Source organism: Phyllostomus discolor, chromosome 5 (genome assembly GCF_004126475.2).
Source record: "Phyllostomus discolor isolate MPI-MPIP mPhyDis1 chromosome 5, mPhyDis1.pri.v3, whole genome shotgun sequence".
NCBI lineage: Eukaryota > Metazoa > Chordata > Mammalia > Chiroptera > Phyllostomidae > Phyllostomus > Phyllostomus discolor.
Window position 1 is genome coordinate 32,289,503 of NC_040907.2, and position 26,737 is coordinate 32,316,239.

The 26,737-nt window shown below is 45.4% G+C and overlaps 1 protein-coding gene and 1 long non-coding RNA gene across 2 annotated transcripts in view; one reads left to right on the plus strand and one right to left on the minus strand.

Annotated features, from left to right (window-relative positions):
• LOC114496231 (cytochrome P450 4A6-like) overlaps positions 1–26,737 on the minus strand; it is a 99,776-nt gene that overhangs the window by 27,940 nt on the left and 45,099 nt on the right.
• On the plus strand, positions 1,217–9,333 carry LOC118500602. The gene is made up of 3 exons (XR_004903176.1): positions 1,217–1,227; positions 3,696–3,699; positions 9,174–9,333. It is a non-coding gene; the product is annotated as an uncharacterized LOC118500602 (long non-coding RNA).

Here is a 26,737-nt window from a genome sequence, read left to right on the forward strand (position 1 = left end):
GAAGGAGGAAGGAATAAAACAAGAAATCAGGTAAGAGAGGAAAAAGAAATCAAAAGAGAATAAAAACAATAAAACTTAAAAAATTAAAAATTGTTAAAAAAATAGAATCAAATTAAAAAGTCTCTTGATTTCAAAGTGGCCAAACCGGTTTTTCTGCTCTTGCTGGCTGAGGCAGTCTGAAGGATGACTTGTTTGGCTTTTCTTCCTAGGCCCGTGGGGTTCGCACTGGCTCCGCGGCCCGTCCGCCACCCGGCGTGACCGGCGCGACCCTCGCTCCCCGCGCTCCGGTGAGCGGGCGCAGCCCGTCTGCTACCTGCCCGGCCGTCTGCCGCACGCCGGTGCCCCCGCGGGTGGGCGGGCACGGCCTGTCCGCAGCCTGCGCGCTCACAGCTGGGGAGCAAACAGGCCAGAGCCACTGATCACTTCAGGAGAATTCCCCAAACAGTGTCTGTGTCCATTCACTCCTTCCTCTTGGGAAATTCCTCCCGATCAAGCCCGCCGCTCTCCAATGGCCTGGTTTCTCTCACCGCCAAAGCTCCAGCCAGAATGGTGACCCTGGGAGTCCGGGTCCGCAGCGCGACTCGGCTCTGGTGTTAACCGCCTCCAAAGCTGCTCGCCACCTGGTGTGCCCGCCAGCACCTGGACTCCTCCCAGAGCCGCCCAGACCTTGCTCGGCTGGGGAGGGAGCAGCCGACCTGGCTCTCTCCCACTAACCCTACGGCAAACCCAGCCGCGGCCCCCGGACCTGGGGCTGCAGCCCCGGTACCACACGCCTGTCCCGGGAGCCTACCTTGATGCAGCGATCTGTTCTTTGTTCTTTCGGTTCTGCCACAATCCTTGGTCCTCCGTTCTCAAAAATGCTGAAATATGTTGGTTGCTTGCCTTTCCACTCCAAAGATCGGTCAGGACTCTCTCCCCTGAGCAGAGGAAAGCCAAATCTGCTCCTTCCTACTCCGACGCCATCTTAGATCCTCCGGATATTGGCTTTTTATCCTGCTGTTTTGCCAGGCTAACTTAGTAGATTGAGCCATTTTTTGGTGGAGTCTATAGGATTTTCTATGTGCACCATCATGTCATCTGGAAGTAATGACAGTTTTGCTTTCTCCTTTCCCATTTGGATGCCATTTATTTCCTTTTCTTGTCTGATCACTTCCAGTGGCTAAATTTCCAATACTATATTGAATAGAAGTGGTGAAAGTGGACAGCCTTGTCTTGTTCCTGATCTTAGTGGAAAGGATTTTAGTTTTTGCCCATTGAGTATGATGTTGGCTGTAGATGTCTCATATATGGCCTTTATTATGTTGAGGAATGCTCCTTGTGTTCCAATTTTGCTGGGTGTTTTTATCATAAATGGGTGCCATATCTTATCAAATGCTTTTCACCATCTATTGATATGATAATGTGTTTCTTGTCTTTGCCTTTGTTTATGTGGTGTAGTACATTTACTGGTTTGTGAATGTTGAACCATCCTTGCACCCTTGGCATGAATCCCACTTGGTCATGGATTTTGGTCTTTTTAATGTAGTGTTGGATGAGGTTTGTCAATGTTTTGTTGAGGAGCTTAGCATCTATGTTCATCAGCAATATTGGCCTAAAGTTTTCTTTCTTTGTTGTGTCTTTATCTGGTTTTGGGATTAGGATGCTGTTGGGTTCATAAAAAGTGTTTGGGAGTCTTCCATCCTTTTGGATTTTTTAGAATAATCTGTGAAGGATAGGGGTTAGCTCTTCCTTAAATGCTTTGTAGAATTCTTCTATGAAAACATCCAGATCCAGGCTTTTGTGTGTTGTGAGTTTTTTGATTACTGTTTCAGTTTCATCTGCTGTTATTGGTCTGTTCAGGCTTTTTGCTTCTTCTTCATTGAGTTTTTGAAGATTATTTTTTTCTGGAAATTTGTCCATTTCACCTAGGATTTCAAATTTCTTGGCATACAGTTCTTCATAGTAATTTCTTATAGTCCTTTGTATTTCTGTGGTGTCAGTTGTAATCTCTCCTCTTTCATTTCTGATTGTGTTTATTTGGGTCCTCTCTCTTTTTTTTGTTGATGTTCCTGCGTAAAGACTTGTTGATTTTGTTTATCTTTTCAAAGAGCCAGCTCCTGGATTCATTGATCCTTGGAATTGTGTTTTTTAGTCTCTATGTCATTTAATTCTGCTCTGATCTTGGTTATTTTCTTCCATCTACTTGGTCTTTACTGTCTTTGTTGTTCCTCAGGTTCTTGTGGGTGTAGGGTTAGGTTGTTTGTTTGAAATGTTTCTATATTTTAAATTTTCATATTCATATTTCATATTCATTCAAATTATTCATAATTTTCCCTTGAAAATTATGAATTAGTAGGTCTGTATTGCTATGAACTTCCTTTTAAGGACTGCCTTCGCTATATCCCATAAGTTTTGGGTTGTTGTGAGTTCATTTTCACTTGTTTCCAGAGACTGTTGGATTTCTTCCCTAATTTCATTCTTGACCCATTCATTATTTAATAGCATGCTATTCAATCTCCATGAGTTTGAGTGTTTGGGTTTTATTTTCCTTAAGGTTTGTTTCTAGTTTCAGTCCCTTGTAGTTGGAGAAAATCCTTGATATGATTTCAATTTTCTTGAGCTTGTTGAAGCTTGTTTTGTGTCCTGCCATGTCATCTATCTTCGAAAATACTGCATGTGCATTTGAAAAGAATATGTATTTCACTTCTGTGGGATGAAAGGATATAGATATAATCAGTTAAGTCCACTTGATGTAGGGCATTATTCAATGCCACAGTATGTTTGTTGACATTATGTTTGGAAGATCTGTTTGTTTTTGACAGTGGGGTGTGAATATCCCCCACTGTAATTGTGTTGCTGTTAGTATCTTTCTTGAAGTCCTCCAAGATTTTCTTTTTGTATTTGGGCACCCATATGTTGGGTGCATATATATTTACAATATTTATGTCTTCTTGATGGGTTCTTCCCTTAAAAATTATGAAGTGACCTTCTGGGTATTGTTTTATGACTCTTTTTTGTAAGTCTATTTTGTCAGATATGAGTATTGCTACCCCAGCTTTTTTTCCTTTTCCATTTGCTTGGAATATTTGTTTCCAGCCCTTCAGTTCAGTCTATGTATGTCCTTTGTTCTGAGGTGGGTCTCAGGTAGGCAGCATATGTGTGGGTCATGATTTCTTATCCATTCCAGTATTCTATGTTTTTTGATTGGGGCATTTAATCTATTTCATTTAAGGTTATTATTGATAGGTGTGTATTCATAGCCATTTTTTTGTACCTGCGGTCCTCTCTCTGTCACTGTTTTTCTTCCTGTTTTTCAAGCAGACCCGGTAGCATCTCTTGCAGAGCTGGTTTGGAGGAAATATTCCTGAAGGGTTGTTTTGTCTGGGAAGCTCCTTATTTGGCCTTTCATTTTAATTGAGAGCCTTGCTGGAGAGAGTAGTCTCAGTTGCAGGCCATTGGTTTTCATTACTTTGAATATTTCTTGCCATTTTTTCCTGGCTTGGTGGGTTCCATTGAAAAATCAACTGCTAGTCTTATTGGGGCTCCCTTGTATGTTACTTCCTGTTTTTTCTTGCTGCCTTTAAGATTCTCTCTCTTGTCTTGGAAGTTTGCCATTTTAATTATGATGTGTCTTGAAGTGGGCTTCTTTGGGTTCATCTTGATTGGGACTTCCTGTGTTTCCTGGATTTGTGTGACTTTCTCTCTAATCAAATTAGGGAAGTTTTCCATCATTACTTTTTCAAATAGGTTTTCTATCCCTTGCTCTTCTTCTCCTTCTGGTATTCCTATTATATGGATATTATTATGTTTCATTTTGTCTTGCATTTCTTTTAATCCTTCTTGATTCTTTTTGAGCCTCTGTTCCTTTTCTTCCTCCTCCTGGGTATTTTTTCTACTATGTCCCTCAGGTCGCTAATCCAATCCTCTGCTTCATCGAGGCTTCTTTGATTCCTTTTACTGTGTTCTTCAGTTCAGAAATTGTGTTCTTCATTTCCTCTTGGCCCTTATTGACAGTTTCTATTTCCTTTTTCATGCTGATATAGTTTGCAGTGAGTTCATTGTAGTCCCCTGTAGTTTCTGGTCGCTCATTGTGAGCTCATTGAGGTTCCTGATAACCATTGCTTTGAACTCAATATCTCATAGTTGAGTTGCCTCTACTTCTTTTAGCATTCTTCCTGAGGCTTCCTCCTTTCCTTTCCTTTGGGGATTGTTTCTTTGTCTTCCCATTATTTGTGAGACTCTTCTTGTTAGCCTGAGGTTCTTAAATCGACTCCTGGGCTTATGGTGTGAACTTCTGTGGCAAAATACCTGTTAGATTCAGTGGGACAGTCCTCTTGATCTCCTGGGCTGATTACTCTTGGGCTGTTGTTTAAGTTGGCTCTGTGTTTGTCTTTGGGGTTTGATTGTTATTGGGTCTTTCTTTGGTGCATCCTCCCCACCAGCTCCTTAACTGAGGGTCACTCTGTCCAACACCTCTTGTATTTTTTGTGCTTGTGAGTGCAAGTTTTGTTTAAGCTGGTTCTTCTGTGTGTACAAGGGTTTGAGGATTGTCTCTTTCTCTTGTTCAGTTGTTTGTACTGGGTAGTTTCTCCACTCTTTGGTTGTATTTCCAGATAGGTCCTGGATTGAGGTTTGTGCGGTTTCCACTCTCTCCTTCACTTTCTTCTGTTGTTATCTGTTGGTGTTTCCTTTGTCGTTGGGCTTCCTCTTCTAGTGGGTATCTTGGTGGTCACCCCTTCCACCTTCTCTTTTTTGTAATCATTTGAAGGGAGGAGGTGAAATGCTTTAAGACAGCAAGAATGTGTTCTATGATATTTAAAATAGAAGCTGGTAGAGAAGAGATAGGAGATCTGTTGTCTATGTATAGTGTTAACTGTGATCTTCCACCCAACTAGCCGATTTTTTGGAAAGGGTGGAAAGAAGATAAAACTCTTATTGTGGGAGGAAGGATTGTGAGTTAGATCTAAAAAGCAGTGAGTTTGTGGGAGGTCAGATTTTGAGGTAAGGTGAGAGTAAAGGATAGTAAATAGGTATAGCATGTGTGAGAATAGAGTTAACTACTACAGTAATAGAGTTCAGGAACTGTGAAGTGGGCTAAGATCTGGGAAGGGTGTTGTGAAGTATTTACAATTGTATGGAACAGCTATTATTTACAATAATATTAGAGCAACAATCATATGACAGAATCAATATGATCTGGATAACAAGAATAGGGAGCATAGGACCTTGAGTAGTGTGCTAATGGAACACAAGTGACATGAAGGACAGTAAATTAGCAATACACTATGAAAGAGAGACCAGGGGAAACCTCTCAAGTGATACAATATAATCAGCCAAGCAAAGAAGACTATACAGAGAGAAGAGGGATACAAAAATACTAGTAAAATAAAAGATGTAAGAATAATGGAAAAAAAAAGTAATACAAATATGCACTAACTTGCAGATTCTCTGTAATAGCAAAGTGAAATTTGTCTCACTGTCTCAGCAGTTCGGATGCCCCCTTTTTGGGTCCAACTCTGGTCTTTTCACAGTTCCTGTTTATTTTATTTATGTATTTTTTTTGGTCTCACTTGTGGGTATTTTAAAAAAAGCGGTAGAAGGGAGGAAGAAGAGATAAAATTGGAGATAAAGGAAGAAGGAATAAAACAAGAAAGAGGGAAAAAGAAGAAAGAGCAGTTGAAAGATAAAACAATAATGAAAAGTAAAAAATAAAAGGTTACTTAAAATAAACAAAAACAAAACAAAACAAAAAAACCCCTCCAAAACACCAAACCTCTTGTTGGTTTCAAACTGGCCAAACCGGTTTTTCTGGTCTTGCTGGCTCCAGCAGGCTGAGGGGCTATTGGTATGGCTTTTCTTCCTTTCTGATCTGCACCCAGTCTCACCTGTACTCTCCCCAGAGCTAGCCTGGTGCCTCTCCCTTGGGTGCAGGATCCAGGTGTTCCTCACAGTGCTCATTCCCCGGGGTTACCACAGTGGGCTGGGGTGCGGGCGCACTTGGCCAGGTTGACCTGGCCTGTGGACTTGAATGTGCACCCTTCCAAGTGCTATGGGGGCATACAGAGCCTTTTGTGCAACCTCAGGATCACTGCCCAGGTGGGTGGGGAGTAGGCTGGAGTGATTGCTGCAGAATTCCCCAAACAGTGTGTCTCTTTTGACTTTTTCTTTTTGAGAAATTCCTCCTACTCAAGCCTGTTGCTCTGTACAGTGGCCTGGCCTCTCCCACAGCCCAACTCTCCAGCCAGACCAGTGACTATCGGGGTCAGGGCCCATCAGGTCCCAACTCTCAACTCTGCTAGTGTCCACAGACTCTGTGAGTGCTAACAGCCCTTGTGTGTTTGCCACATGTTTGCCACTTACTCCTTTATCCCCTCTCTGCGACTTCAAGCAACCAGGTTTCTCCCAGTGCTGCTTAAACCTTGTTTGAGTGTGGAGGGAGCAGTTAACCTGGCTCTCTCCCAAGGACTCTGTGGCAAACCCAGCAGCGGGCGCTGGGCATGGGGCCGCAGCCGCCCTGGTCCCCATGCTGGTTCCTGGGACCTTATTGTCCTAAAGCATTCTCCTTACCATCTGGTTTTTCAGTGTCTGCTATAATTTTTGGTCTCTTATTTTCATATATGCTGCGGTTCTGTTGGCTGTTTGCTCTGTTCCTCTGAAGATCGGCTAGGTTTTTCTCCCATGTATAGGGAGACGTGGAATCTGCTCCCTTCTACCTTGCTGCCATCTTCCTCTCTCTGCTTTTAAGGTTCTATATGATTTATATTGGTTCTTAGTCCATCTTTTTTTTTTTAAAGATTTTTATTTTATTTATTTTTAGAGAGGGAAGGGAGGGAGAGAGAGAGAGAGAGAAACATCAATGTGCAGTTGCTGGGGGTCATGGCCTGCAACCCAGGCATATACCCTGACTGGGAATCGAACCTGCGACATTTTGGTTTGCAGCCCGCGCTCAATCCATTGAGCTATGCCAGCCAGGGGTTCTTAGTCCATCTTGAATGGACTAATGTGTGTGTGTGAAAATTGTAAGGAGTAGGGATTAACTTAGACCATGAGGAAATAGGAACCTAGCTAGTTAGAGCCAGGAGATTACTAGGTTACTAAACAAACATCCTGCCTTCCCGCCTACTGTAAGAATGCTTGGTTTGAAATTCCCACGCGCGGTCTCTGTAAGCAAATAGCTGACCACGGCGTCAGTTTTTATGGAATGCTTGCTTTCTCGCGCCAAAACCCCTATATAAGGACCTGGATATGAATATTGGCGCGCCACTCTCTTGTGCTCCTCTGTGGGCACTGTTTCACTCGACAGAGAGTTCGCCCCTGCGCAGGTTAAACTTGGCCAATAAAGTAACATCTTCGATACCCTAAAGGCTCCGATATCTGTATTTGCGTCCGCTGGGTGCTACATTCTGGAGGCCCCAGCGAGATTATCGATGGATTTTCGGTTCGGAGACCGGACGGGCAGCTGGAGCTAAGTAAGTGTTCGCTGTGGATCCTCTTTTGGTTTCTGGTTTCTGGGCTCCGGAGCAAATAATCTTGAGGTAGAGGTGGGGCGCCACTGATATCTACCCAGGAACTTCCAGAGGCGGGACACCGCCCCTGGAATTTGGTTTTGGAAATTAAGTAGTGACCGGTCACTTCAGGTTCCCTCCCCTTTTGCGCTGCGCCGCGCTGCGATTGAAATATTTGTGTGAGTGAACGAGCTCGTGAATGACTGTGTTTGTAGCCCCAAGGGGAAACCTACGGGGCATGAGAGGGCCCTAACCTGCGGATCCTGTGTCAGGTCAATACGCCATAACGATTGGCAATCCAACCCAGACTCTGATCGGGCAACTTTAGCTAAGACCGGCATCACCTCGCGAGAGGGCAGGCCAGGCGGGCGAGCGACTGAGCTCTGTACCTTGTTTGTCTGTGTGGTGTGTTGATTGCTTTCTTAACTTAAGCCCTCCCAGGATGGGGCAGCGAGAATCGGCGCCCAGCTCCCCACTTGATTGTCTATTAAAGAATTTTTCTGATTTCCAGAGGCGAGCCCGAGATTATGGTGGGCTACCACAGGACCCTGAGTTCCTGCGGACACTAAGCCAACTGGAATGGCCCACCTTCGATGTGGGATGGCCCGCTGAGGGCACTTTTAATCTGCCTATCTTGTTTGCAGTGCAGGCCACAGTCTATGGGATTCCCCATCCCGACCAGTTAGTTTATATTGATGTTTGGGTAGACATTGCAACAGAAAGGCCTAGATACATAAAGAAGTACCTGGGTGGGGGCCACCGGGGAAGGCGGGCGATCTGCCTGGCCACACCTAAAAGTGGGGGGAAGGGAAAAGACACAGCGCCCGCCACTGAACCTCTGGGAGCTCAGCCTAGGTTGTACCCAGTTTTGCCCGGTGCACTGGAGGACCATCTAGACCCAGTAAATGCACCTCCTCCCTACCCTCGTAGGGAGGAGGAGCCAGATTCCTCTCTGCCGGGGATCGACGGACTTATGAGCCCGCCACACACTCGGGGAGGGGCCGTTTACGCGGCGGGAAAAGACGCCATTTTGGCTGGGGAAGGGGGCGGGGCCCTTTTGCCTGCAGTGGCGGGGGCTGCAGTCCTGCCTCTTCGAGAGGTGCCTTCAGCACCAGATGCTCCGCCGAGGGCACCGGCGCGGCTAATCTACGTGCCCTTCTCGACCAGTGATCTGTATAATTGGAAGCATCAGAATCCCCCGTTTTCTGAGAAACCCCAAGGATTGATTTCCCTCCTAGAGACTATTTTCAGGACTCACCAGCCGACCTGGGATGATTGTCAGCAGATTTTGCAGACTCTCTTCATGTCAGAAGAAAGAGACCGTATTGTGAGAGAGGCTGCAAAAGCTATACTCGGAGAGGAGGGAGAAACTATGGCTGGTAGAAGGGAGATCGAGGACATTCTCCCCTCTCAACCCCCTGCTTGGGACCCCAACACTACTGGGGGAAGGGATGCGCTCCTCCAGTATCGCCGGGCTCTACTCAGGGGGCTCAAGGCAGCAGCTAGGAAACCTATAAATTTTAGTAAGGTTGGCGAGGTTATCCAAGGCAGAGAAGAATCCCCTGCTGCATTCTTAGAAAGGCTCATGGAGGCATATAGGGTATATACTCCCCTGGACCCCGAGGCAGAGGAGAATCGAAGGCTGGTGAACATAACTTTTGTGACACAGGCTGCCTCAGACATTAAAAGAAAGTTACAGAAAATAGAAGGATTTGAAGGAGAGAATAGAAGTAAGTTGCTAGAAATAGCTCAAAAGGTTTACGTGAATAGAGATGACCCAGAAGTCGGAAGAGCAAAAGAAGTTGCCAAAATCCTACTGACAGCACAGCAGGCCCCAACTAAGGGCAAAGGAAGAGGAGGGGGCCCACAGAGAAGTCAGAGGCGGCGAGTGGGAAAAGATGAGTGTGCGTATTGTAGAGGGAAGGGACATTGGAAGCGGGACTGCCCCAAGTTATTGGTAGAAGGATCAAAGCAGCAAAAGAGCCCCGAGGTGTTGCTCCAAACCCTAGACTGACTAAGCCAGGGTTCCATTCCAGTTGGCTCCCAGGAACCCCTGGTGACTTTGAAAGTCGAAGGGAAGCCTATAGACTTCCTGGTCGACACGGGAGCCACCTATTCAGTTTTAAAGCAACCTCAAGGACAGATACAAAAGGCAACTACCAGAATAGTAGGGGCTACGGGCAAGGCAGAAGCATATCCGTGGGCCACTGCACGAGTAACTGACCTAGGAAAAGGAACAATTACTCATTCTTTCCTAGTCATTCCGGATTGCCCCTATCTATTGCTCGGGAGGGGTCTATTGCAGAAGCTTCGGGCTACCATTACCTTCAGGCAAGTAGACGACTCCTCAGAAAGCCAGGAAGCTGGAGTCAACCTAGACATAACTGTTCCGCTGTCTGAGGAATACTTATTGGCCACCATCCAAGAAGGTAAGGAGGAGACAGCGGGGGTCCCGAACGATCTCTTAACAAAGATACCTGGCGTATGGGCAGAGACCAATCCACCTGGACTGGCGGCTCACCAATCACCCGTCCTGGTGCAATTGTTGAGCACTGCCAGCCCGGTTAGAATTCGGCAGTATCCGGTCCCAGCACGAGCCAAGCAGGGGATCGCGCGGCACTTGCAACGCTTACTCAAAGCAGGGATACTCCGACAGTGCCAGTCAGCTTGGAACACCCCTCTACTCCCAGTCCAGAAGCTGGGGACACTTGACTACCGCCCCGTGCAGGATTTACGGGAGGTGAATGCGAGGGTAGAGACAATCCACCTTACGGTGCCCAACCCGTATACCCTGCTAAGCTCGCTGCCTCCAACACACACCTATTATTCGGTCCTAGACTTGAAGGATGCCTTTTTCTGTATCCCGCTGGCACCCCAGAGCCAAGACATCTTTGCCTTTGAGTGGAATGATCCCGAGAACGGGTTAGTGGGCCAGTTCACCTGGACTCGGCTGCCACAAGGGTTCAAGAATTCCCCCACCATTTTTAATGAGGCCCTAAGTAAGGACTTGCGGGCCTTTCGGTCGTCACACCCGTCAGTTGTGGTATTGCAGTATGTTGATGACATCCTCATAGCCGCGAGAAGCAAGGAAGACTGTGAAGTGGCCACTACAAACCTACTGCAGGATCTCGAACAGATGGGGTATCGAGTCTCTGCTAAGAAAGCCCAAATCGTGACTCAAACTGTAAGTTACTTGGGGTATAATTTGCAGGGTGGCCAGAGAACCTTGTCCAGCCGGCGGATCCGGACGGTCCTGCAAATCCCGGAGCCCACCAACAAATGACAGGTGCGTGAATTCTTAGGAGCGGTAGGATATTGCCGACTCTGGATCCTGGGTTTCGCAGAATTGGCCAGACCCTTACACGAATTGACCCGGGGAAAGGAAGAATCATTCACATGGACCGATAAGGAGAGGCAGGCATTCCAAGCCCTTAAGGAAGCATTAGTGGCCGCCCCGGCCCTGGCTCTGCCTGATCCGGCTAAGCCCTTCCAGCTATTTGTAGCCGAGAAGGGAGGGATTGCACTAGGAGTACTCAGCCAGGAACTCGGGCTGTGGAAGAGACCAGTGGCCTATCTATCCAAGAAGTTAGACCCAGTAGCCTCTTGGTGGCCCACTTGCTTGAGGGCACTTGCCGCCACGTCAGTCCTAGTCAAAGAGGCAGGCAAATTGACTTTGGGCCAGGACATACAGGTGATCAGCGAACACTATGTTGAACAGGTCCTCAGGGCACCCCCCGACAGGTGGCTGTCTAATGCCCGGCTAACGCACTACCAGGCACAGCTGCTTAATCCGCCATCGGTTCGTTTCCTGAAGACCACGGCTCTCAATCCAGCTACCCTTCTGCCCGTGCCAGACTCTACTATAGCCCATGATTGCAAACAGATTCTTGACACAGTGACTGGCTCCCGTCCAGATTTAAAAGACCAGGCATATGAAAAGGTTGATTTGACTTTGTTTACAGATGGCAGCAGTTTTGTCACCGATGGGTTAAGGCATGCAGGGGCAGCAGTGACCACTGAAGATGAAATATTATGGCAGAAGGCCCTGCCTGCAGGAACCTCTGCACAGCGGGCTGAGCTAATTGGGCTAACCCGAGCCCTGCAGATGGCGGAGGGAAAAACTGCTAATATTTATACTGACAGCCGATATGCCTTTGCCACTGCCCACATACATGGAGCCATATACAAGGAACGAGGCCTCCTAACTGCAGGAGGCAAGGACATTAAGAATAAGGATGAAATCCTCGCTCTATTAGATGCCATATGGTTACCTACTAAGGTTGCCATTATCCACTGCAAGGGACATCAAAAACGAGATTCACCAGTTGAAAAGGGGAATCGGCTAGCGGACTCAGCTGCGAGGGAGGCCGCGTATGGCTCCCCAGAGACTGTACTCCCTCTCCTGCCTCAGCCTAGGCTACCCCCTCACCCCAACTATACACCTGAAGAAGAGCAAGATGGAGAGACTAGGGGGAATGCGGAATCAGCAAGGATGGATAGAGTTACCAGACTCAAGGCTCTACCTGCCCCAAGGACTTCTAAGGCAAATTATTAAGGACATTCATACCAGCACGCATCTAGGACAGACCAAGGTAGAGCAGCTAATATGCCGGTACTATTATAGCCCAGGAATGAAAAGTACCATCCAGTCAGTTGTCTCCAGATGTAGCACGTGTGCTAGAGTGAACCCACCAAGTAAGAAATTGCCTCCCTTGGTCAGGTATAGAGGAAGTACACCAGGGAAACTATGGGAAATAGACTTTACTGAAATGACCCCTGGAAAGTATGGCTATAGGTATCTATTAGTTTTAGTAGATACCTTCTCCGGGTGGGTAGAGGCATTCCCCACTCGAGGAGAAACAGCATCCATGGTGTGCAAGATTCTACTACGGGAGATTGTACCCAGGTATGGCATACCCCTTGCCCTAGGCTCAGACAATGGGTCAGCTTTTATATCTGCCATATCACAAGAGTTAGCCACGAAATTAGGTATCAAGTGGAAGTTACATTGTATATATAGACCACAAAGCTCAGGACAAGTAGAAAGAATGAATAGGACTCTTAAAGAAACCATAATTAAGTTAAGAGAGGAGACCGGCGAAAACTGGGTCGAGCTACTCCCTTTTGCCCTTTTTAGGACACGGTGTACCCCTTACCAGAGGAAATGGACACCATATGAAATCATGTTTGGGCAGCTGGTACCACTTGTACCCCGACTGACCACTGAAGAACTGGAAATGTCTAATCATAACTTCTTAAAGTCCTTACAGGCACTGCAGCATATTCGACGTGAGGTGTGGACCCTCCGACAGGCTATCCAAGCGGAGAAGGCTGAAGGTGCCAAACTACCGGAAGCACCAGAACCTGGGCAGTGGGTGTGGATCCTGAGCCATAGGAGGGGCAACTTAGAGCCTCGGTGGACTGGGCCCTTTCAAGTACTGCTAAGTACCCCCTCTGAAGTTCGGGTGGCTGAGAAGCCCTACTGGATCCATCTCTCCCACACCAAGCCAGCCCAGCCGCCCGGGGATAGCCAGCAAAAATGGCAGGTCAAGCAAAAGCCAGGAGAGCCCTTGAAACTCACCTTCTCCTCTGTCTAGGGCTGGTAGTATCCTGGTGTTTGGCCTGCTCAGGGTTAGAGAGACAGGAATGGGTCTTAATTAGAACGGCAGATGGGACTTCGCTTGCTGAGAATTATACTTGGGGAGGGGAAGACACACTAAACCTGACTATTGATCTGTCTAAACTTTTTGGAGACAGTCTGTGGGACTCATCACTCTCTGACAGATTGGGAAGCAGTAATCTGTATACCTCTTCCGGAATTGTGGGTGGAGGAGCGCCGTTAAGGCCATTAGTGAAAGATGAAGAAGAATTCCTGCACAAACAACTAAGTCGAACAACAGCATATGGGTGTCCCATTCCAGACAGGAAACGGGCACAAGGGTGTGGATATGAAAGTGACTTTTATTGTAAAAGCTGGGGTTGTGAAACAATAGTAAGCCCATTAGAATGGACCCCCGGAGGAGGAAGTGATTCACATATTAAGCTTACCAGATACAAGGGAAACACTGCTCTATGTAAAATAAGAAATTGTAACCCAATAAGTATAACGGTTCTACGTCCAACTGATCCAGAGTGGGTTAAGGGTCGTACGTGGGGAATTAGATTGTACACATCGGGAACTGACCCAGGAACATTTTTTACTGTGAGAAAATTACCCACTAAATATAAGCCTCCATTTAGAGGAGCTGGGGGCAGACTACCCCCACGACTACCTCCTATGGTTCCCCCGACGGAGCCTCCTAGACGAATAGCCGAAAACTCAATTAGTCCAGAAGACCTTAGTCCAACTCCCACAGAGCCCGAGATAGCCAAGCAACGGCTGCCTGATATAGGCCGTACTCCTAACCCCTTCCTGGAGAGACTGCATCATCAAGATAATTCAGTCTTAGAGCTTTTAGATAAGGTATTCCCTTTCTTTAACAGTACACAGCCAAGTGTAACTGAATCCTGTTGGTTATGTTTAAGCCCTAGACCTCCATTTTATATTGGGTTAGGAGCAAATACTTCCCGAGGGGGAGAACTAGCCCCAGATATTACAATATTACGAGGGAGCCCAAGTAAGGAACACATGGAAGAAATTGATGCATGTATTATGGGGGGAGGGCTAACTCTAGCTGAATTCCACGGAAGAGGGACTTGTTATTTGTTGGCCAATTTTGTATTAACCTCTAATTACAGTGACTATTGTATAGATCTACAAAATATATCCCTTGCAAGGGGAGCGCCCCAGGTTATGCGGGCACCAGAAGGTATATGGTTTGTATGTACACAAGGTATCTACAAGTGTCTAATGCCAATTAGCCCAGAATTATGTGTGAGTGCCTATATAATACCACAAGTGTATTTATATGGTGGAAATCCTAACTTCCTCTTAGGGCTCCCTCGACGGGTCACTCGTGCACCACTATTAGTTCCTATAGTAGCTACCATAGGTATAGTAGGTTCGACAGCATTAGGAGCAGCATCCTTGATACAAGGAGAACTAAGCCTAAGAAGATTATCCCAAATGTTTACTAAGGATATCTCTCTCCTCTCCGATCAGGTAATATATCTAGAACGTCAAGTAGACTCCCTAGCAGAAGTAGCTCTCCAAAACAGACGAGGATTAGATCTCGTATTCCTAAAGCAGGGAGGACTTTGTGCTGCCTTAGGAGAAGAATGCTGTTTTTATGCCAATCATTCAGGAGTAATAAGGGAGAATATCAAGACTTTAACCAAAAGACTCAAAGAGAGAGACAATGAAGAAGAAAACTCTAATTGGTATGCTTCCATATTTAATACTTCCCCATGGCTAACCACCCTTTTATCTGCACTTGCAGGACCCCTTCTTTTGCTTCTGTTATTAGTTACTATAGGACCCTGTATTCTAAATAAAGTCATAGCCTTTATTAAAGAAAGAATAGAAGTAGTAAAGCTAATGGTTCTATCTCAACCCTATACTATTATTCCCAATGATGAACAGTCAAGGGTTTGACAAACCCCCCCCCCTCCAAGAGAAAACGGGGAATGTAAGGAGTAGGGATTAATTTAGACCATGAGGAAATAGGAACCTAGCTAGTTAGAGCCAGGAGATTACTAGGTTACTAAACAAACATCCTGCCTTCCCGCCTACTGTAAGAATGCTTGGTTTGAAATTCCCACGCGCGGTCTCTGTAAGCAAATAGCTGACCACGGCATCAGTTTTTATGGAATGCTTGCTTTCTCGCGCCAAAACCCCTATATAAGGACCTGGATATGAATATTGGCGCGCCACTCTCTTGTGCTCCTCTGTGGGCACTGTTTCACTCGACAGAGAGTTCGCCCCTGCGCAGGTTAAACTTGGCCAATAAAGTAACATCTTCGATACCCTAAAGGCTCCGATATCTGTATTTGCGTCCGCTGGGTGCTACAAAAATATGGATCCAATTTCACATTTTTCATTTTTGTCATATTATCTGGTAAGTCTTCCTTGGAAATGTCTATTCTAATCCATATTGGCCAATTGTACCACCTCACTGTTTTAATTACCATGATATCAGGATACATTCTGATAAGTGGCAGGGCAATTATTTCCTCCCTATTCTTCTTCAGGATCATCTAAGATATTCTTGTCCCTTCCTATTTCCATCTCAATTTATGATAAACTTGTCCAGGTTAATTTTTAAAAGGCTCTGTAGGGATTTTGATTGGGATTGCATTAAACCTAAACTTAACAAGATTAAGCACTACTTCTATTTAGAAACATGGGAGAGATATTGTTTATAATATCTTTCAGTAAAGCTTTTTCCCAACTGCTATTTTTGCAGCAACATTAGGGTCATAGACAGTATCCACAAGAGTGACAAAACAATGTTTGCATACCCTCTGCACACTTGTTTCAGCTCTCCATAGTTATGTATTAACGTGTTCTTTTATTCTGAAACACCTGAGAGTGACTTACTTTCAAATGATGAAATTTCACCTCTAAATATTTCTGCATATAATTTCCAAATACACAAACATTCTTCTCTATGAACTCAATGTAATGACCACATTTAGGAAGTTGGACACTGGTACACTAGTTTGCTGTAATATACAGCCCATATTAAAAATTCTCCAATTGTTCCTTAATGTCTGTCATAGCTGAGTTTTTACAAATTTGCATCAAATCAAAGATTTCACACTGTATTTAGATGACTGGTCTCTTGTTTCTTCTTTCATCTAGAACAGTTTCCAGCTTGTCACTGACCTTTGTTAATTGTATCTTTCATGATATTTTTGAAAGTACAGGCTGGTTGTTTTGCCAAATGTCCTTCAATTTAGTTCCAAGTTGTTGTGTCAACATACATTTCCACCAGCAATCATTGTGTGAGCATTTTCTCATGATTAAATTCAGTGTAAACATTTTTGGCAGGAATATGATATCACTGAGATGTCCATCTCAGTGTGTCACATCTGAGGGCACACGATGTCCTTTGTGGAAGTGCTGGTGACATTGGGTTTGGCCACTTCATTGAGGAAGTATCTCTCAATAAGTGTTATAATTATTTGCATGTAGACCTTATATAACTTTAGGTACAATTATGCCTAAGTACTATATAATTTGTATGCTATTATAGATAACATCTTTAAAAAATACTGTATTTTTAGGGCAATTGTTTATTACTGGTGTATAGAAATGCAATGACCTTTGTATGTTAACCTTATATTCAACTGCCTTGTGAACTTGCCTAATAATTCTAACAATTTGCCCGTGGAGTTTTTCATTTCATGTGGACAGTCACATCATCTGAATGTAATGACAGCTTTATCTCTCCCTATCTGATAATTTATGTCTGAATGTTCCTTTCACTTATTAGGGCTGAAATCTCTCCTTTGTGCTCCCTCAGCCCCAGAGTTGTTTCCTCAGCCATTGGCACCAACCGTACTGTATTATTATTGTCCAATCCCTTGACTGTCTTCTGTATCAGCCAGGGAATTGTTTGAGGACACAGATTGATTGGCCTTTAAATCCATGGTCCTCAATAAATCTTGGCCTAGATGAATGCTTAAGTACAATAATAACCATGTTCTGAGCACTGTGCTATGCATTTTACATAAATAGTTTTACTTAATCCTTCCAATAATACTACAAGATGGGTACAATTATTGTGTACCCTTTTTAAAGAGAAAAGAAAGTCCCAGGGAGGTTAAGTAACTTGCCAAAGCCCACATAGCTAAGTAAGAGGCAGAGCTTAGGTTTCGACTCAGCCCTGAGTTCTGACACTTTTCTCTTAGTCACAATTCTTACTGTTTCCCCAGCAAGTTAATAAATGAATGGATGAGAGGAATGATGGGGGTGCCTCCTTTAGTCTCCAGATGGGGTAGAAAGATCTTTTGGGGTTCCTTGTATTTGGGAGAAGTTTGAGCACCAAGCCTGACAGTTTTGTGTCTCCATAAGCATGATGGTTAGCACTGAGCTCCCTAGAAGCCAAGGCACAAAGGAACTGCATGGATATCAGCATTTTAGGTTGCAGGTCAGTGTTCAGTCCTCTGAGATACAACAGCCAGAGGGATATCAGCATTTTAGTTCAGGAAACCTGACCATAGATGCTAATAAAAATGTCTTCAGTCACTTTCATTTCACTTCAGTCACTTACATTTCAGCAGTTCGTCAGTAAAATACACCTGAAAAACCCTTTATATATTATACCCCACATCCTGTTTGAAGAATCTTGAAGGCATTCAATACTGCAGGCTCAGAGGCATCTTGCAACAAAATTCTTTTTACTAAGAATTTCCTAAGTTGAACTGATCATGGGGATCCTATTTCATAGAAAATTGGTTAACATTTTGCAAGAAGTCAGCATTTTTGGTAGATCAGTTTGGAAAATGCTCATTTATATAGTTTTCTAGGTTAGGTAATCATTCTTTCCTGTTGTTAAATTCTAAGGATGGACCAAGTGTATCTCTGTTTCCCTGACAGTTTGTACCGGCCCATCTGTCTGAACCTCTCTCTGTGTCCATGACTCTTTGTCAATATCAGTGTTCTCCAAAATTTTTGTAGGTTTTGAGGCCCAGGATAAATTTCCCTGGTGGACATCCACCTATGGTGATTGAACAAGGTTAGCCAGGTGAAGCCAAATCAAAGCTTTGGAGGTGAGCACAGCTCCCTCAGGGTTTGTCTGGGAATTCCAGTGAGAGGGCATTAGAAAGTATAGCGAGGTCTTGAGAGCTCTACCTGAGTCCAAGGTGGGTTTATATTCAGAGATAACAGTGGGTTTACCCAGATGCCTTTAGTGACCTTCTTCCACATTTCTCTGTTCACTGCTCTGGGTGAGATGGGCTTGAGGAGCAGAAAGAAGGATTATGCCAAGAGATACAGAGATTAAAGGACTGCAGGTCATCCTGGACCTGGGTTTAGCCTCTGCCTTTTCAGGGCCGAACAGCAGGGTCCTGGGAATAGGCTAATGGCAGCAGCAGGTGTTTCCTTGACTCCTCCAGGCACACAGTCCCCAGACCATTCCACCCATAGTTGCCTGAAGTGTGACCACAAGAATGAAACTCCTCAAGGGCAGGGTCAGTTTCTTTTATCTTCCCTTCTAGCACCCAGCATTGTGAGGGAAGGGCATCAGAAAGTGCTTGGCCATTGACACTTGTGGTGTAGCCCAGTTTTCCAAAACTTCCACAGATGTGATCTCATTTGGAATTCACAGCAATAGTGTGAAACATGGCAGGGATCACCACGCCATTTTATAGCCAAGAAAACAGAGGCTAAGAGAGGTGTTGCTGTATCCAGTGTCCATGCAGTTGGTACATGGCGATCTACATGCTATATTGTACCTGCAGCTTCTGGAGGGATTCCCACTGTTGGGGTCTTGTGGGGTGTGCAGTTTCTGGCCTGGGTGTGAAGACAGGGAGCTCTGTCTGGTCTAGCATCCTGTGAATCTTCCCAGTGGACTCCACCTATTTTAGCCAGCAGAGGGTGGCATGGAGACACAGAATATTGTAAAGCCCAGGGCTCATTTGGGTTCACCTTCACTTTATATCAGAGCCTTAGCAGAGTTTCAAGCAAATACAATGACTGGCTTATGCTCAACACCTAATTTGTGTCACAATTATTATTATTTGTAATGTTTAAAATAAATATGCATGGAAGTGGTGGCTATCTGTCCCCATTTTTTAGCCAGAGAAATTGGGTCACGTGCTTGAAGGCATGGCATTAATAAAAGGTATAGCAGGGATTTGAACCAGGTCTGCTAGTTCCAAAGGATTGGTGCATCAACCTTAGCAGGCCCAGGACAGATGTCTGCAGAATGAACTTGTTGAGTGAAGTCAAGGCACATACCCTTGCTTTTTGTGTTGGTTTTAGGTGTGTCTGCAAATTCTGTGATACTCTCCCTGTCAAGAGGTAGAGTCTAACTCTACTCCCCTTACCTTATGGTAGGACTTAGTGATTCATTCCTGGTAAACAGAGTGAGGTGGAGGTGATGCTGCTGGGTGCCTGAGGCCGGATCCTACAAGATCTTGGCATTTCTGCCAAGCTGTCTCTTTGGAAGCTTGGTTTTGGAAGGGAGCTGCTGTGTTGTGAGGAGGCCCAGGCCACTCACAGAGGCTATGTGTCATGTTCTTGCCAGCAGCCCCAGCTGAAGTCCAGGGGTCATGTGAATGGCATGTGAGTGAGGAAGCCCTTGAGAGGACTCGAACCCCAGCTACTGCCTGACTGCCACCACTCTATGTCCCAGTGGTGCTGTCCTCTTTCTTGGCTGCTTGGTTCCACACACATCATTGCCATTGCTCCTTCAGCCTCATGCAGCATAACAGATGCAAGGCTAGTGTGTGCAGTGGGTAATGTTGAAGATCAGGTGCTGCAGAGGGGAGCTGCATCAAACCAGACAAATGAGGGCTTAAACTTGAGTAGTATCGAACTCACTTTGGCCAATTTCAGAGGTAGTCCAGACCACTGGAGATTTTTGCTGTCCTGGCCACCCTTGGCCTGAAGCTTTCTGCCATCTTCGTGGGCCTTTCTGCTTGTCTCAAAGCCTGTCCTCCTGTCCCTCTTTATTTATATTAATTCTTGTTTTCATAAGAGCCACCAACAAAGAGGTGGAATGTTATTTCCCTACATTTAAAGTTATTTACTTTTTCCAACATTCTTCCTAAAGGAGGCAGAAATGTTCTCACCTCAGTCACTTCAGGGTCTCCTTGCTCCCTCTGCCAGGTGTGTGTCAAGCTCTATGAGTCACTGTAATGCTACTGAGGCTGAGTGTAGGGTGTCTGTTCTCAGGGCCATGCCTGGAGCTGTTAGTGGTTCTGTTTCACACTTATTGTCAAAACATGGGTTGGCTGCCATGTGTTCTGTCATTACCATCCATAAGGTCTCTTGAGGTTCAGCTCCCAGCCATGTGTGCACACGTCCTGGGTGCATAGAACACTCATTTGCTCCAGTGCTGTGAGGGTGTTGAGACCCATCAGCCCAGAAGCATCATGCTGCTCCTTCATCACCTCTCTAGAGCCACATGGCCTCATGGGCATTGTTGTTTTCATGGGCTTGACCCCAGAGAGACTTGTGTCCTTTTCAGCTCTCTGAGTCCTCAGCACAGGTAATAGGAGGACCTTTGTCAGGGACTTGTTACAGTCATCTCTTCCCCATGACTTTGTTCCTCATTCAGTTCAGTTCTGGTCTCAGCTGTGGGAGAGTCGCTCTGGTTGATCATGTGTTCCTCCAAAATGATGGTTTATGTTATAGAGTGTGTGCTCCAAATTCTCCAGGGATTTTTGAGCCCGACTTTTGGAACTCAAGGTCTGGGCTTTAGAATCCCCAAATCGAGAATTTAACTCTGATTGCTAAGAGCTGCAGGTCCACACTCTACCTGAGTGTGGACTGGGAAGGGAGTAGACCCAGAGGGAAAGGAGAGCAGTGCACAGAGATAGCAGAGTACTGGGAAGTAGCATCTTACACCGAGATTTAAGGTGTCTTTGTCCACTCAGCTTGCATCTAACCTGTATCCAGGAGAATTTCATCAAAGGATACTTTTTATGGTCTTTCTCCAATCTAAAATATGTTCTTTCCCTGATAACCCTTTTACCTTCTTCCTAAGCCAAGATTGCAGATAACTTTTTAAAAATAGCACTTTCCCCCTTCCTATTATATAATTATAAAACTGTGTAACCAGAGCTATGGTGGAAGCCAGCACTGGAGACCTAGGGCACAGTACAGAAAGAGACTAGTTGCAGGGTGCACCACAGAAAACTTCCCGGAAGAAGTGACATGTGAGCTGGCAAGAGCATTCCAAGAAGAGAGAACAACACAAGAAGCTGCAGAGGTTGTCCTGGGGACGATGAGCAGGAGATGTGGAGGGACCTACAGGGTGCAGGCAGGAAGGGAACACCAGAGTGACCTGAAGGAATCAGCTTGTGCCAGGCCTGGGTAGCCAAGGGTTTGGCTTCCAACCTGAGGGTAAGAGGTGCAATTTCATTGGCAGCTTCTACACAAGGCAGTGCCATGATTCAAATAGTTTTCTCTCTGTTCCCTCTCTTGTTATTTGCTCATCCCACTCTCTGCATCTGAAGGAGCCAGTGCCATTCTCTTCCTTGTACAGGGAGGGTTTCTGGTCTTGCTCAGTCCCTGCATCCTATCTCTTTCCCCCTTACTCCTAAACCCTGCCTCTCCTGGCAGCTTCATTACACCTACCCCAAACTTGCAAGTTGTGAATATCACCTTTACTCTTCTACCTCCAGGCTTTGGTTTTCTGTTCCCTCCCCCTGAAATACCCTTCCCCGACTCCCTTCTATCTGGTTATCTCTTACTTATTGTTCAGGCCTCGGCTCTGTATCTGCCTCCCCAGATTGTGTCAAGCATTTTTCCCACAGATGGCTCTGATCTGTCTCCTCTGGTGCCTCAGAGGGGAGCCTGGCCTAATGCTTGGCCTGTAGGCTCAATCCCAGCCCATGTCTGTCTGGGCAAGGTGGCTGAGTTGTTTCCTGGGGTGGATTTCTTTGGCAGAGGGAGCAGGGAGGTGGGGGTGGACAGTGTTCTCAGGCCCTGAAGACAGTTTCTGCCCCAAGGTTCAGGGCACATCGTGTGCAATGGAATTAGTGGGTAAATAATTAGGCAACTGCAAGTGAGGTATGGCCACAGGGAGGGGAACCAAACCTTGGTCTGGGTTCTGGGGCCCTAGCTTTGGCCACATAGTCAGAAGATCTGGGCCTCCACTCAGAACCTGGAAGGATTTGCTATGAGACCCTGGCAAGTTGTTTCCTTCTCCTGAGCCTCAGTTTCCTTATTTATAAAATAAAAGGGTCTCACTAGGTGATCTGTCTCTGGAGTCTTCTCAGCGAATATTCCTGACTACCATGCTGAGACTGCTGGTGTTCCCGGGATGAACCAGACTCCATTCCCGCCCTCAGGTGTCACACAGTTATGGTGGGGGTGCGGAAGCAGACACACTCGGATGCTCCCAACACAGTGGCAATATGGAAAGAGTGGCCTTTATGGTCAGACTGAGGTGGGAAAGCCCAGGCTGAATCATCTCGAGCAACTGTCTTTATGTCCCTGAGCCTCAGTTTCCCCTTTGGTAAAATGAGGGTGATAATTCCTGTTTATGGGGGTTGTGTTACCAAGGTTACGTGAAAAAAATTCAGCTCTAGCTGGCTGGTTCAGTTGTTTGGAGTGTTGTCCCATGTACCAAAAGGTTTCAGGGTTACCCTGCTGGTGTGGTTCAGTGGACTGAGCACCAGCCTGGGAATTGAAAGGTTGCCAGTTCAATTTCCAGACAGGGCACATGCCTGGGTTGTGGGCTGGGTCCCTAGTCAGGGGTGTGTGAGAGGTAACCACACACTGATGTTTATCTCCCTCTCTTCTCCCTCCTTTCCCCTCTCTCTAAAAATAAATAAATAAAATGTTCAAAAAAATTTTTTTCTACTGTTGATTCCTGGTCAGGGCACATACCTATGTTTTAGGTTTGATTTCTGTTCCGGGAGGGTATAGGAGGCAACCAGTTGGTGTTTCTCTATCACATCAATGTCTCTCTCTCTCTCTCTCTCTCTCTCTCTCAAATCAATAAACATATCCTCAGGTGAGGATTGAAAAAAAACCCAGTATGTCTAAAGAAATTGGTGCTTCAGGCATTATTGCAGGAATGGCAACAATCAAGAGAAGCCTGTGGGAGGTCTCAGAAGGGATGGGATTCACTCTGCTGGGAATGAGCAGGTCCTCCCAGCATACCAGGGCTCGCCACAGGACCCAGTTTTCTATCCAAGCTGGCGTAGTCCTCACTGACTTTGCCCTCCCTGCTCTGGCTGGCTCTGCTCTCCTTCAGCTCCCCCAGTATGCTGGGTCCCATCCCTGCTCCATGTCCCTTCTGACTGCTTCCATGCCTATCTGGAAGACCACAGTTTCCTCTCCCACTTGGGGCAGTCACCCATCTACCTGCAAAATGTCTCTTCCTGCCTGAGGAGGATCCAGCAGTGTCTTTCTTGTCCCCCTCCACATCCAACCCCATTTCATGTCCCTTCTCCCATGGGCACAGCCAACTCTGCACTGAAGTTCTCATGTCCTACACGTCTGGCACCTGGGTCCACTTCTTATGCCCTCTCTGTGCTGCATTCTTAACCTCAGTCTCTACCACCACCTTCCCTTCAGCATTAAAAATGCTCAGTCTCCCCACCTTAAAAGTCAAAACTCTCAGGGATTTACTGTTGACCTTCACTGTTTACATTCCTCACCTCCCACTCCCTCCTCCATCCTTTGTGTTCTGTGCTCTGGCCTCTGAGTCATTTCCTAGACGTGTCTCTTACCCAGGTTAGCAAGGCATTGCCTACCCTCCATCCCTGCACAATCCACAGGACCTTTGTTCTGAGCGTGTCTCTTTTCCTCAACCTACTCAGCTCCAAATCAGCAGGCCTGAGGCCCTTCTGTGTTTGTTGGCACCAAGGGAAACCTTCCAGGTCAGGGCAGGAGGCTGAGCAGGGAGCCAAGGTACTGACTGAGTGAGCTCTCAAAGGTTTTGGAAGCTGTCCTAATCCTAAGTAGTAACTAAGTGGTTGAGCCCACCCACAGGGTGGTGTTACTGTAACCTGAGTCAGAGCCACTTGATCACTTGCCCGACCTGTACCTGCCCCAGTGTCCTTGGTTGTCCTTGCTGGAGATGAGGCCACCCTTGGGCCTGTTTTGCTGAAGTGAATCTCTGTTCCCTGAATTAGAGAGGAAGGAGTTTCTGAGGACATTGATTCAACCCCTCTTCCTCTACCCCGATGTCTGGAACCCCAGCTCTGCTTGCTCACTTCCAGTGATGGGGAGCTCACCATCTCATAGCTCAGAGGTATCTGCCCAGCAGGCTGGTTGTGTAATGGGCCTGGCATGGTAGGAGCTCTGTAACTGTGAGTTCCTGTTCTCTTGTCCCTTCCCTCTCTCCAGGCAGTGCTTGCTGCATGTCAGAGAGTTTTTACCCCCCAGTGGGTCTGATACCATGCCTTTTTGGTGAGTCCCTGCAGTTGGCTTCACCCTTCCATATGGCCCAGGAGAAACACAATGAAAGACACCCTCAGCTTCATGGAGCACCTTCTTTCTATGCATGTGCAAATGAAATCTTAGCATCTGATCTTCACAGGCACACTGGCTGGAATGGTAGTATGTTTTGGAGGTAGAATGAGGATATGTAGAGTACTTGTTTTCTGCACTTACATAGCAAGTACTTTGCTTTTCACTTAAATAGTACTTTTGGAGGACATGTTTGTGGGAGACTCTTGGAGACTATTCAGCGTTGGGGGTGGGCTAAGATGCCTAATTGTTTCTCAGGCACTGTCACCAAAAGTGTCTTCAGCGTGCACGGAAGGGTTCCCCACACTCCCCTGCTCAGCCATCTCAGGAGGAGCAACACTGCCCCCTCCACTGCCCTCCCCCATGGGGTCATATCATCTTTCTTCCATTTTGTTTAGTGCTCTTTAGTTTTCATTTCTATAAAAGAAATGAAAATGTTTTTTCCTCAGTTTTTTCTATATTTATTTTTCTTTTCTTTCTTGCTTTCCTTTAGATTAATTGAACATTTCCTCTCATTTCTCAGCTACATGTTTAAAATTTGTTAAATTATATTCTTAAGTGGCTCCCCTATATATTTTAATATGTATACTTTACATATCAAAGTTCCAGTTAAAGTAAAATTAAGACTTTCCCATCCTGAACAATTCAAGGTCCTTTGAACACTCTTATCTTATCCTCCTTCTGCCACGTTACTAGTAGTTAGTTTAATTACATATATTTTTAAATATTTGACAAGACCTTATGATTGTTATTTTACACAGCCAGTGTTTATTTAGATTTAGCCATGTGTGTGCCGCTTTCTACTCACTATTGCTACTCAGACCTTCCTTGTGGGATTTACCTTCCTCAGTTGTGAAATGTATTTTTTCAACTTTTCTTCAGGTAGAGTCTGCTGGTAACAACCTCTCAGCATTTCCTTGTCTGAAAACGTCTTTATTTCCTCCTCATTTTTTGAAGGTCATTAGTCAGGTCATACAAATCTAGGTTGAAAGTTGTTTTTTCTTAGGCTTTGAAGATATTACTTACATCTTCTGGCTTCAGGGTTGCTGTAGGTAAGAAAGTCCTTAATTGTCTTCCTTTCTTGGTAGTCACCTTTGTCTTTGCTGTTCTGCAGAGTCAGCATGATGTTTTGAGATGTGGATTTTTTTCAGTTATCTGATGTAGAATTTATTACCTTCTTCATCCTAAAAAATTGTTGTCTTTCAGCATCCCTACAAGTTCCCACTTATTAATAATCAAAAAATAATTCCCCCAAACTGTCTTTCCTTTGAGCTCTCTCTCTTCCTATTGTAGAATTTGATCAAGTGTAGGTTAGACCTTTTCACTAACTTCTCCCTGTTTTTTTATTTTTCCCCATAACTTTATTTTTTATATTTATTTTATTGATTATGCTCTTACATTTGTCCCATTGTCCCCCTTAATTCCCTTCAGCCATGCACACTCCCTCCCACCCACATTCCACGCCCCCCACCTTAGTTCATATCCATGGGTTGCACATACAGGTTCTTTGGCTTCTCCATTTCCTGTATTATTCTTAACCTCCCCTTGTCTATTTTGTACCTACCATTTATGCTACTTATTCCCTGTATCTTCCCCCCCTTGTCCCCTCCCCCTCTCCACTCTTAACCCTCCATGTGACGTCCATTTCTGTGATTCTGTTTCTGTTCTAGTTGTTTGCTTAGTTTGTTTTTTTTTTTTCTTTTAGGTTCAGTTTTTAATAATTGTGAGTTTGCTGTTATTTTACTGTTCATATTTTTTATCATTTTCTTTTTCTTAGATGAGTCCCTTTAATATTTCATATAATAAGGGCTTGGTGATGATGAACTCCTTTTACTTGAACTTATCTGGGAAGCACTTTATCTGCCCTTCCATTCTAAATGATAGCTTTGCTGGATGGAGTAATCTTGGATGTAGGTCCTTGCCTTTCATGATTTTGAATACTTCTTCCCAGCCTTTTCTTGCCTGTACACTTTCTTTTGAGAAATCAGCTGATAGTCTGATGGGAATTCTTTCGTAGGTAACTGTCTCCTTTTCTCTTGCTGCTTTTAAGATTCTCTCCTTATCTTCAATTTTGGGGTATGTGAAGATGATGTCCCTTGGTGTGTGCTTCCTTGGGTCCAACTTCTTTGGGACCCTCTGAGCTTCCTGGACTTCCTGGAAGTCTATTTCCTTTGCCAGATTGGGGAAGTTGTCCTTTATTATTTTTTCAAATAAG